Source organism: Amborella trichopoda, chromosome 9 (assembly GCF_054954075.1).
Source record: "Amborella trichopoda isolate Santa Cruz 75 chromosome 9, AtrichopodaSantaCruz75HAP2 v2.0, whole genome shotgun sequence".
In the NCBI taxonomy this organism is placed as follows: Eukaryota; Viridiplantae; Streptophyta; class Magnoliopsida; order Amborellales; family Amborellaceae; genus Amborella; species Amborella trichopoda.
This window is the reverse complement of record NC_142344.1, coordinates 17,650,918-17,664,004: the sequence shown is the minus strand read 5'-3', so window position 1 is coordinate 17,664,004 and position 13,087 is coordinate 17,650,918.

Here is a 13,087-nt window from a genome sequence, read left to right as displayed (position 1 = left end):
AAATATAAAATTGAAGGCTTAAAAAATAGTCTAAATAGAGCATATTTATGAAAACTTGAAAATCTTGAATTGACGGTCAAAAAATGCATTACAAGATGCACTATTTCCAAACTTGAAATCCATTTTTTTTTCTCATGTCCAGGCATCTTGATGTCGAGATGATCAATTTGAGGATATTTGGGCATCAAAATAACCTCTTCTAGTGAAATTTTTGAGGTGTGCTCCAATATGATTGTTTAGAGTCTCGACTCTATATAAACTTTTACCATTTTTCTATTCATTTCAAAAAATTTTACCAAATAACAATGGGTGTGGTTTTTATAGAGCCGAGGCTCGAAACAATCAAAATAGAGCGTACCTTCAAATAGTGTCGAGAAATGTGGTTTCAATATTGGAAATCTTTGTGATAGCCTTAAAATATACTTTCATTTTAATTGTAAAATTTAAAGCTTCAAGAATAGTATAGATCAATCAGATATATGAAAATAAAAACCTTGAAAATTTACGGTCAAAAAATATGTTACAAGATGCACTATTTTCAAAACTTGAAATCCATTTTTTTCTCATGTCCATGCATCTTGATATTGAGATGATCAATTTGAGGGTATTTGGGCATCAAAACAACCGCTTCTGGTGAAAGTTTTGACGTGGGCTGTAGTTTGATTGGTTAGATCCTCGGCTCTATAAAAGGTTTTTCCATAACAATAACGTCGAAGTTTGGGTCGAAAAAATCCTCATAAGGCTTTGGTCTAACTTCATCATCACATCGGTGGCTTACGTTAATTCTATTAAAATTTACTTGTTAGGGTGTGCATTTTAAAATTTATTTTTGAGGTTGATTATATGTGTTGTAATAACGGAGGTTGGGAAATAACTTTTCATTTTTCTCGAACCTCAAACAAAAAAAAATCAACAATAATGAAGAAAAAACATGGTTGTAAATCAAGTCAAGAGAAAAAGAGTTATTTTCAATTCGGATTGTCTCATTTTGCACTCGTACTCAGGCTTGGGTTGGGAGGCACCGACTAAAAAAGTGAATTGTTATCTCTACTACAAGGTCTTAAGATTTTGAGAGAAAAATGCAATGAATCATGCTGGAGTATAAAAGGGAATTCTTTAAATATTATAAATTGGTGTAATAATTTTGGGAGACCTCCGAAAAATATGAGGGTAGCATGGAATGAAATTTTAGATTTCTACCGACACTGGACGATTTCCTTCAACCATGTTTATCATGAAGCGAATGATAAGGCAGATTCCTTGGTTAAAGTGGGTATCATTTCTTCTTTGGATGTTTCTTTAGCACTTGATTTGTAATTTCTTTATTTTCATCTGATATTACTTTCTTCTTTAATAAAATAAAATTCTTTATAATAACATAAGCATTCCACAATGTAAATCTCATCTTGTATAAGTCTATGAAACCCTAAAGTTAACTTACCAAAATAGTCTAAGACACCAAAATACCCCCAAATAATATTAATATTCTAAAAATGCCCAAGTGAATAGTAACACATGAATAATAACCTAAATAGTTACTCGTGAATAATACTCATAAATAGTATAAAAATAATTATATAAAAATTAAGATAGGAATAATCTTGTCTTACATCAATCTCTCATATTTGGAGAAAATGCATCTTCGAATTTTGAAATGTGCTAAATTGAATTTAGCATCAAAACCACATTCTTAAACCTTCTTCTTTATTGGTTCAAATATTACTTGTGGTAAGAAGAAATATCTAAAAAACTAGTAGTGAAATGTATAATAAGGAATTGATACAAATTTATTAGATTTAGCTATCCCTAACTTGCATTGGAAATTGCATATGAAACTTCAAACCAAATTGTCTAGCCTTTAGTGGCTTTCTCAACATTTATTTCACCATTCTCGGAAACCACAACCATAATTTGAGGTATACAAGCATACCAAGCTCCCATTGCAGTACTTTGATTCTAGTGTCCTAACTCTTTTGAATGCCCAACCTCTTCAATATCCTTGAGATTTTCAAATGTCACGATTTTGATCAGTCCCTTGTTGCCTTCTCTTCATATTTTTCATGAGCAAGATCCTCTTCTGAAACATCATCATTTCTATCTTGATCCTCATCATAGATCGGATCTCTTAAGATATCATGTTGTTCATCTGAGCAAGTGTTGATGAATGGAGGTAAATCTTAATTATAGCATGATGATTTTGGATACAACCTATGCCAAAATTAAGAGTATCCTCCTTCAAATTAAAAACCCTCGAGTGATGCTCCCTATATCTAGGTCTTTCATCACTCTACTATTCACTTAATTCTTCACGCGGATCGTGAAAGTAGAACATATTAAATTCAATATCTTTGTGGGAGGAAAGATCATCATCTTTCCTACGATAGATACTTGCTTCATTTATAGGATTATGAAGTGGATATATGAAAGTCTCACTTCGCCCTTCTCGTTGCCATGGATTCAACGAAATCACAAATCCTATACAAATAATCAACAAAACATTGGTGAAATTAACAAGATCTAAGATGACGGGCAAACCTTGGCCTAAAATCAATAAACCCAAGATTTGGCCATAGTTTTCTGGTTTTGTTGTTGATGAAAATATGTGCTCTAATACCAAATTGATGTAAGAAATAACGGTGGAAAATTAAATATACCTTTTCTTGAACCTCATATAATAAAGATCATCAATAATTGAGAAAAGGCAAAGTTGTAAATCAAGTAAAGAGCAGAGAAACTTTCTTCTTTTACAAAATAAATTTCATTCAAATAACATAACAACCTGTAATGTGATATCCTACCTTTTCAAAGCCGAAAAAAACTTAACATCTAAGTAAGTAATTAATACTCTAAAATACTCCTAAATAGTACTAAAATTCCATAATCAGTACATGTGAAAACTAACCCATGAATAGTAACTCTTGAAATATAAAAATAAAATAAAATAAAAATAGAAATAGAAAACTTTTTGTCCAGTATGATAAAACTTACTTATTAGGATTGTTCTGAATAATTTCGAGCGCAAATCTCCACCCTCTTGATTAAGATTCTAAATACACTAATCTATTTTTATTGGAACTCACTCATACTAAATACATAATTTAATTTATCAAAATAATAATCATCAATTAAATTAAAAGCTAGAATTCTATAACCTTTTTTCTTTCTTTTTTTGGGTAAATAAAAATTCTATATCCTGCCAACCAACAAAGGTCACAACAGATTTAGCCTATTAGGTGAGCTAGGGAAGCAAGAAACCAGGACAAGCGGCTTGTATGACAGATTAACGTGGAGGTGGATGCTATGAGGATCTTAGCCACTCAATCATCATGATAGGATAGTCAAGAGCAGGGATTAAAAAGCTTAAACCAGCGACCCACCAAACCATGAGCCGAATTTCGCTCGAAATTTATCTGAGATATAAAGGTTTGCCGATATCTTAGAATTGAAGATGACGGTACTTTTCGAGAGGTTCTTGCATGGTTGTATGGCGGTGGCCGACACAGAGACAAGAGGCGGCCTCTGGCTTCCATGCATGGAAAACGTGACGTGGCATAACGTCCTGGTTTTTAATGTGGTTTGATTTTATTGGCAGCACACATGTAATCTAGTCACCTGTGGTACCCACTGCTCTTGGACTGGAGACTCCTTTGTTTTATTTTTGTCTTTACTCGATCGGTGGCTCGGATGGAGACTGGCAACAGATCGGGTTGGTTCGGGGTAGCCTGGACCCGGACCCGGACCCAGACTCGGACTCAAACTCGAAAAATGACATGAGACCTAGACCCAGGTTCAGAGCTAAATAGTGGACCTGGCCCAACGGATCCAATTTTTTAACCCAAATTCAAATTGGGTCTATCCTTTGGGTCATAGGGGTCGTTGCCACCCTGCTTGGATGGCTCATTCCACATTCAAGTTTGATTGGATCTGTATTCTAGATTGGATTGGATCAGTTCAAATCGTGATCTAAAAAATATTAAAGAATAAAAAATTAAAATTAAAATTAAAATAAGAAATTATAAGATGGGGATTTAAAGGAGCCTAAAAAACATTACATAAGCGATAATATATATATATATATATATATATATATATAAGCGTGAGAGAACTGATTCAATCCTACTTATCAAACCGCATAAAAAATCAAAAGGTTTTAAAACACTGATTTTGAACTTGCTTCCTTCTCTTACCAAAGCCTCCTTAAAGGGCTAGTGTAGCCTTATTTGAAAAGTCGGAATGCTCTCTCCTTACAAAAGACCGCATCTTAGGATCTTGTCCAGGATTCATATCCAATACTTGTACGTGAAAGCCCACCTATGATTTAAACCTAACGAGGTGAGCACACCAGGGCATGCTCTCTAACCCAAAATGTATAATGGAGGGTATTTCTTATGTGTGAATAAGATGGATGATCAGAAACAAATCAACCTGAGATTTTGAAATATGAAACCTACCCAAGAGACTAAAAGTATCTTGGACTATTTAAACAAGCAATTAAGGTAGTGTTTATCTGGGTTTATGTGGCCATTAAAGGCGCTTACGAGATTTTGTATAAACATTTTATATAATGAAACATAAACTCAGTAGGAGTGTGCTCCTCTTGTGGGCTATACTAGGCAAATGCTATTTTCTGATACTCGAACTTGGCTCAACTTGTTAGGCTAGTCGAGTTAGAAAACCCAAGGTACCTGGGGATATAGTTAAACTGATGAGGGTTCAGTGGGTCATCTCTCGATTGGGTCGAAGTTACCCGAATGAATGAGCCGAGAGACTGTGCGGCCCTTGTGTGTGATGGTTGGCCTTTAGAGACTAGGTCAAAGCCTCATCCCTGAACCATCACACAATATGTATATAAATAGCCGTATCGAGATAACAATCAACCATTGAGGGTGAAGTACGTACATGTGTGAGAGATTACCCTTATGTACCATGGAGATGTGATTGCATCATGGTTTGGGAGACCGTAGATTTGTCTCTTGGGGAGAACGTGTAATTCATATACTAGGATTACGTCTTCTAGCCTATTAACTGACTTTGGTGGCCCAATCATGAACCCATGAAGTGGACTGTCGGTCATGGAAACCGCTGAGTCGGTTTAAGAAAGCTAGAGTGGATTATGGTCCAAAGTTGAAGGTGAAGTGCTCCAATATATTCATAATTTCTAGACATATACAAATCTGATTCCCATCAAAATTAATTAGTTTTAATTAATTTTATGTTATATGATCTTTAGAATAATTATTTGAATTTTTATGATTTTATTGATATTTTATTTTTATCATTTGGATTTATAATATAAGAGAAAATCTATTTTCAATATTTTAAAAAATTCAAGAGAAATAAATTCTATTTTTAAAGTCTAAAAGTGAAATTAAATATTTAGCAAAATATGTGGGACCCACCATTTGATATGGGGGCCAATTTAAATGTACATGGTAGATTGGGTGGGGCCCAGGAGGGGCGACCTAGGGTGACCCATAGGAGGTTTGCTTAGTAAAAATTGTGAGACACCCCCATGCTAGTTGCTTTTTTATTTTTGTATGAAATCTCCTTGCATTAAGAATCAATATAATAAATTTTGGTATGTCTTGTAAATCAAGATATTTTGATTGATTAAAGATTGAATGAATAAGGAACGAATATCCATTAAATGAGAACGTATGTGTATATTTTACTTATTTCAATATTTGATGAAAATAAGTTTAGGAAATAGAGGATAAGGTTTTAGCACCTCTTTTTAAATCTTGATCATTGATCTAAGAAATGGATGACTCACATCTTTCCTCCCACAAGTCTTATTATGTTTAGATTTGATCTCACTATATATGGTAAAGCCTAAGGCATACAAATCTATAAAGACACGTTCCCCCCTCATAATTCTCTACACCTCTCATCTTCTCACTTGTCTCTTCTCTGTCTCAGCTCTCTCTAAGGGGCCACACCCCAAACAATGTTTCTCTCTCTTTGGGTGATGAATGGGGGGCACACCCCACTATGGGAATTCTATGTCTCTCTTGATTAGGCTTTCTCATTTCTCTAAGGTTAAGCCAAGGGGCTTAAGGTAGGCTAATGTATTGAGGCCTTAGCACTACATAAGATCCATATGCTTTTGGAGTATACTTAGTAGAATCAAGAGATCGATCATTGAGCCCGAGCATCATTAGAAGGAGGAGACTCGGTGTGGGGTGTACTAAGCCCGGTTAAAGTAATCTCTGACAACTTTACTTACTTTATTTTATTTTTTTGTTGTACTTTCTTATTCTAATAAAGCAATATATCAAATTTTTATTTATTGAATAAAATATTTGTATTTAAGTAGTAGCAAGTGCACCGTTTATTTATTTATTTATTAATTTCAAGAGTAATTATATTTGTAATTGGATATTGTAAGTGATCTTGCAGATGAAAAAAAACTAACAATTTTAATTTATATACATTATGCGTTATCACATAGACAAACTTTCAATTTAGAAAATCATGTATGCGTCTACTCACTTGATCAGAAGACCCACTTGGGAGGACTTTTTCGATCTGCAATTTTATGCAGCACTTAAGAATTACTAGATGATTACTCTCAAAATTGCTTTTTGAAATTTGAAGTTTCTAATAATTAGATCTTGCCATCTAAAATATTAGATGGTATCCATTCAATCTCGAGACATTATTTTTTCGAGTGAATAAAAGGTACAATTAGAAAATCTTTTCTATTTTGGTCAATCTATGGGTTGAAGGGTAACATCCTCAAAATCAAAAGAAGTTAAATAAATTTTTTTAAAACTATATTAAAAAATGATTAAATATAATTGAATAAAATTGAATGACTAATAAAAAGAAAATGAAAGAAAGAGAGTATTGGAGTGCTTGATGCAGAATTAGAATATGATACCGATCCTTGATCCCTTTACCGGAGATGGATCTATGGCACAGAGGGTCCTCAGTATGAAGTATATGAACTGAAGTTGAAGATTGATCAATGGTATTGAAGCTGGTATTGATCAAATCTAGGTTGGACGATTTAGATCTAGATTGAAGAGGGATAGTAGGTTTAGCGTTTTATAGTTAAAAGGACTTGAATCTCGTTGTAGAGGTTCAATTTTGACAAGTTTTGTCTTTTAATGGTCAAATCTAAAAGGAAAATGGTTTGATAGGGCTGCAGCCCTATCAAAAAAAGTCAAGCCTCACCTCATAATTCATCAAAAATTACAATTCAAGTATTGGAAAACCTTTATATTGATCACCTTACCTTGAACACTACTGTTGTGAAAAAATTAGGATTTAAAGCTCTAAAAATAGTGTATATTGTAACAATTTATCAAGACCGTCTATTTCGCGCTAAAAATAAACGTTCAAAGATCAGTAAATCTATACCATTTTTTGAGCTTCAAATTTTATTTTTGGTGTTAAAAATTAATTTTAGAGCTATCATGATGATTTTGTTGCCGAAAATGCTTTCTGAATGAGGATTTGAGACGGGGCTTTATTTTCCTTTCATAAAACTTAGGTATGGTAGAAATTTCATCCTGTAGCGCCAACACATAATAGGTTGCATGTTGATCCTCAATCTTCACTAACCCACTTTACATGGATAGAAAGTAATGCCCTTTTGTATACTCACTGACTGATTTTGTACTAGATGCAATTGGCGAAATTATTGCTTGATAAGAAAAATTGTTCATGCAACCTTGCCCTCATTTTGGGGCACGATTTGATCTTGTCATTCCCTAGTTGAATTTCTTCCTTCTTGAATTCGGTCACACCAAATGTACGCCAGTCCTCTAAGCTTAATGGTCATGAGTGTCACCTTCCATGAATTGGGCAAATCTTTCGAATCAAATAAACATTCAACTGTGCACAGCTAGTCCCAAAACTCTCGAGGGATAGAGTTCTATAGAAGTCAAGAAACTCAACTTTGATAATTGAATCAGATTCTCTTTAATACCTTTCCATTCATTCTGCCAATTGTGCCAATTTTCCTTGTGCCGCTCAATTGGTATTGCGGTGGTCAGTTGTCTAACTCCCTGTCACCTTTCTGTTCCCATTGATGCCATCATACGTCAAACCCATCTGAGGTGATGTAAGAGATATATATCATACCCCACGCGTCATCTTTGGGCTATGATTCATCCCAATCTCTATGAAAATCCTCATGAATTGGATCCAATTCTGTGTCTCCTATTTTTTATTAGTTCCCATTTGCAATACGTTACATCTTTTGAAATTGAAAATTTCATAATCATATATGATGAAAGGAAAAAAGAAAAAGCAAAATAAAAATCATAACGATGGTGTTGGGTGTATTTTTAGTATTTATACAAGACTAAGTACACTCGAAGAAATTTACATGCAAGCTCGAAGGTATAATACAAGAGATAAGTATTCAACAAACCCAACGAACGAACCCAATAGATAATATTCTTGGAAGATGGTGAAGTCACTATACAAACCCAATAGATATTATTCTTGGAAAATATTTCCGAGGCTTGCTCCTGGTGTGATAGTGGAGTATGATACGCTTAGGACTTGTCATGTGAGGGCCCTAATATACCTTAAGAGTCTTGGTCATAGGTCAATTTATATATTTTGGCTAACAACCAATGATAGCAAAATGTATCAAACCATCTCAATTCGAGACAAGCTCTTAGATAGATATCCCCCAAGGCCACAATATGCCATCTACACAATATTGGAAGAGTTGGATATGGTATGATGCACTTTCAAATCTGTTGTCAGCCAACTCATGCACCTCGGTTAACAACCACTGATAGCAAAGTGTATCAAACCATCTCAATTTGATGAACTCTGAGACATATGTATCTGAAGCCATAATATGCCTCTCCACACAATATTGGAAGAGTTTTGATACTGTAAGATGAGCTTTTGGACCCGTCATCAATCACACATGTGCATTTTGGCTAATGACTAGTCATAAAAGACTATCAAGCTATCTCAATTTTAGGCAAGCTTTGAGTCATATATCCCCGAGGCCACAATATACCTCTCCACATAATATTGGAAGAGCTTGGATACGGTACGATACATCTTTGAATTTATCATCTGCAAGCAATGAGTGATTGACAGTCGGAGCATAAGGAAACCTCATAATTTGATATTACATTGAGGTGTACCGCTCCCCCCCTCGCTCACACACACATACACACACACACACACACACATATATATATATATATATATTCAATGAGGCCTCATATGGCTCTAGTCTAAGAGTCATACAAATTGGACATCATTTGGCCCATCGGCAGTAATTTTTCAGCATAAAAAGTTCTACCTAGGCCGACGACCCCAAACATGATATTTTGGATATTAGTTCAAAACTCTCGAAAAATCATATTTAAGGCATCATATCCCTCATCCCAAATTTTCCGGTTATTTGGAATTCATATTCGTCGGCAGCCAGATCCTTATACAATGTCTGCTAGACAAGTCAGGATGACATCCAATCACTGATTTGAAATTTCTCTCAATCTATAAGGAATTTTCTCAAAGGACTTGGACCATTAAAGAGCTCAATTCTCTATAAATCATGTAGGTGTGCCATCCTATCAATCTGTTGAATGAGAGTGACAAGTCAGCAACAGTAACCATAAAATTTATGCAAAAGTTTGACCGTTGATGGATGATTTCTTCCAAGATATGGATTTTTAAGCTCAAATTTTGTGAAGATGTGTCATAGGCCCCTCGATAAAATTATCATATCCCTAAGGTCTATAATCTCATGTGGTGAAAGCGGTTGCACCCTCAATCCTCATATTTGTTGTCATAATCTGTCGCAGAAATGAGTTCACTTCGATAGGTCATATCTCTCTCGTCTATGATCCTTTTAAGGTTAGGTTTGAGTCATTATGTTCACCTTTGAGTCCTCTATCAGCTTACAAAAATTTATGGTGGGAGGATTTGTCATCAGAGAGCGGCAATAGAAATACTCAAACATGTCAATATTGCTTTGCAGACTAGCTGACGATGAATAAGAACAACCACTTTCCTTAATTTTCTCATAAATATTGCGATGACTCTTGACAGTTACACATTCAAATTCAAACATCAAGATACAATTGAGATTAAACAAGGATAAAGTTATTATTAAATCCATCTTGCTTTCAAATTCAAACAAGGATATGAACTTGTCGTTCATACCGAATCCTGAGAGGTGAATGGATATGGTCAACGATTTGGATGTACTTCATTAACCTTCATCCTTGTCACCTCAGAAGATCTATTTAAACTCAGTTTTTAGTGAGAAGAGGAGAGGATGAAATTAATACAAGCCCTCCTATATTTCCCGTCTTGTGTGTGATATAGAGAGAAAGATGAGAGAGTGACTACTCATTGCACCGGCAGTCAAGAGATAGGCCTCCGATAGTATCATCTTCTATTATGTGGGAATAGAAATCATCAAAGAGAGGGAAAATATGTTGATTCCCAACTCCCTTGAGGCCCAGTTTAAGGAGTAGATCCATGGACGATACCTTTGCTTATAATCAAGTATACGGGCCCCTTATTCCCTTAAGTGTTGATATTCTCCCTTAGTCTGTATATTTGCCTTTTAGATCAATGAATGTATAAGCTTCAATTATAAAAACAAGAGTATTAAACATCATTTAGAAATCATCAAACGAGAGATAATATGTTGACTCCCAACTCACTTGAGGCCCAATTTGAGAAGGAGTAGATCCATGGACGATACTTTTGCGTATAATCAAGTATACAGGCCCCATATTCCCCTAGGTATTGATATTCTCCCTTAGTCTGTATATTTTCCTTTTAGATCAGTGAATGTATAAGCTTCAATGACAGAAACAAGAGTATTAAACATCATATAGAGGGTTGATACAAACTGTAACAAGAATTGGAAGTTCTTCAAACTCCTCATGTACCCCGTATATAAGTAAAAACCCTTCTTATTTCCAAGATATGAAACTTAAAAGGAAAATTTGGCCTGGTTGTATTAGTTTTATGATATAGAGTTATAATATCATAAACATGTTCCCTAATAGATTTCGGTGCAACCACTTGTCCCTGTCGATTAAACTTAAGGCTAATCTCTATATCTTAGACGATTTTTCCTAGTATAATGCCCTAGCTATTCAAGGTTCCATAAGTCCTATTAGCTTGATGGTCCATGATTCCTAGGAGATGGTACTGAGGACTACTAACTTGGAGACCTAGATGGCTAACTGAGGCATCATGTGGGTAGAGACCAAACTCACCCTCAAGGGTTCTAAGGGTTGGATGAGTACCTTGGTGGTTCCTCTTTGGCTGACCTAGTGTTCTAGACCAAGAGCAAGCCAGAGTCATAGGGTCTCACTGCACCTTGATCCTTAAATATCGCTCCTAATCTATACTAAAGACTCATTCCTGACTAGGATATACCAAAAATTGGAAACTATAGCCGGAAGGGGCAAGACAGATTTAATTTTTCCTTTTTGTTTTTCACAAGGGTGAAGATAAACAAGAACAACGTAAATGCAATCAAGATACCAAAAATTAGGAAATGAAAAGAAAAGCAAGAAAATATCATTTTTCCTTTTGGATTAAAGCAATGAAATGGAGAATAAATTAAGCATGAATAGATGAAGAAACATTAAGAGGAAGCTGAAAAAATTCTCGAAATACTAGGGTTGAACTATCCTAGCAATGTGATGCATGTTGTTGGGACCAGAAATCTTACATACACATTATGTGTCGTTTGGATGCACCATGCCCTAAAATTTCTAGGTCTTTTCCGAATATTTTTTGGTTCCTATTTTTGTTAAAAAGCAGTCTGAAACATAATTAGAGGTCATTTTTTTACTTATTTTTGTGCAGCCTTGAGTTTAACTTGCCCCAAAGTGAGCGATAAATTGTTAAAGACCGAATCTGGGAGAATTTTACAAGCGCCTCTCTGATTCGTGTTTTAAACTTAAGCAATTAAATTTATTAGGGGATCCATCGAATTACAGTTCAAAGGCAAATATGATTTCAAAAGATCTTTCTATGAATTACCACTAGAGCCATCTTGAAATCATGTAAAATCCATAACAATAACCAAGAAAAGAAAATAAAAGAAAAAAATAAATTAAAAAATCAAGGAAAAAACTTACTCGGAATCCGATCCCTCTAGCTCGACAATCAGAGTTAGTCAGTTGGATTTGACTGGTGGTTGAGCTGTCTTCGTCCTCAACCTTAAAGTTTGCTTTGGATGAGACGTACTTAATGCATGTTCATCCAAATATTTGATATATTGAAAATCGGGTTGTAGATAATTTAGGGTTTGATAGTTGTAGAGAATTAGTTATTAGCTAGGTTTTTCTAGTGCTTCCTTGTTCTAAGGTTTGGACAAACGGTTTTTAGGGTTTAGGCTAGCCTAGGATATTTTTAGGCATTTTCCTAAGATTTTTTAGGATTTTATAATTTTTCTATTTTATAAGGGATTGCTAGGATTTTTCTATGAGTTTTTTTTGGATGTTTTCCTAATTTTTTAGGGATATTTTTATTGTTTTTCTAATTTTCTAGGGATTTTCCTATATTTTTTGTTGATTTCTTATGGAGACTTTGGTTTTAGGTCTGAAAAGGTAACTAGGGTACTGGGTTACAAGTTTTAGAGAATTACCTTGACCAAAATTTCAAGGGGTGTGTCAGTAATATGCTTACAAAACTCACAAAACTCTATGTCAGGTAATTTTGGATTCCCTTCTTAAAATCATAAATGCCGCATCAATCTATTTTTAAAATATTTCTTTTTTAAAAAAAGTGATTTTAAATGAACAAAGGAATTGGATCAATAACCCACAAAATGATGACTTTGTCTCTTCAGTGCCTAATCATCATGAGAAAATGAACTTGAACATCCTTGGAAGTAAGAAAAGCTTGTCTCAAATCCTTAGCAGGACTAAAGCCCCACAGTGTAACTAGCTCAAACTCTTCAAGTTAGAAACCTAATGCACAAGGAATCTTGGAACAAAACCAAATTCAGTTTCATTTTCAAATTCATAATTTGAAATGTATAATTAATAGCAAGACAGTGCTTAGGCTAAAGACCGACGCGTCTTTAGGTGTAAACATCCAAAAAATGCTCAGGTCAAAATAGTTTGTG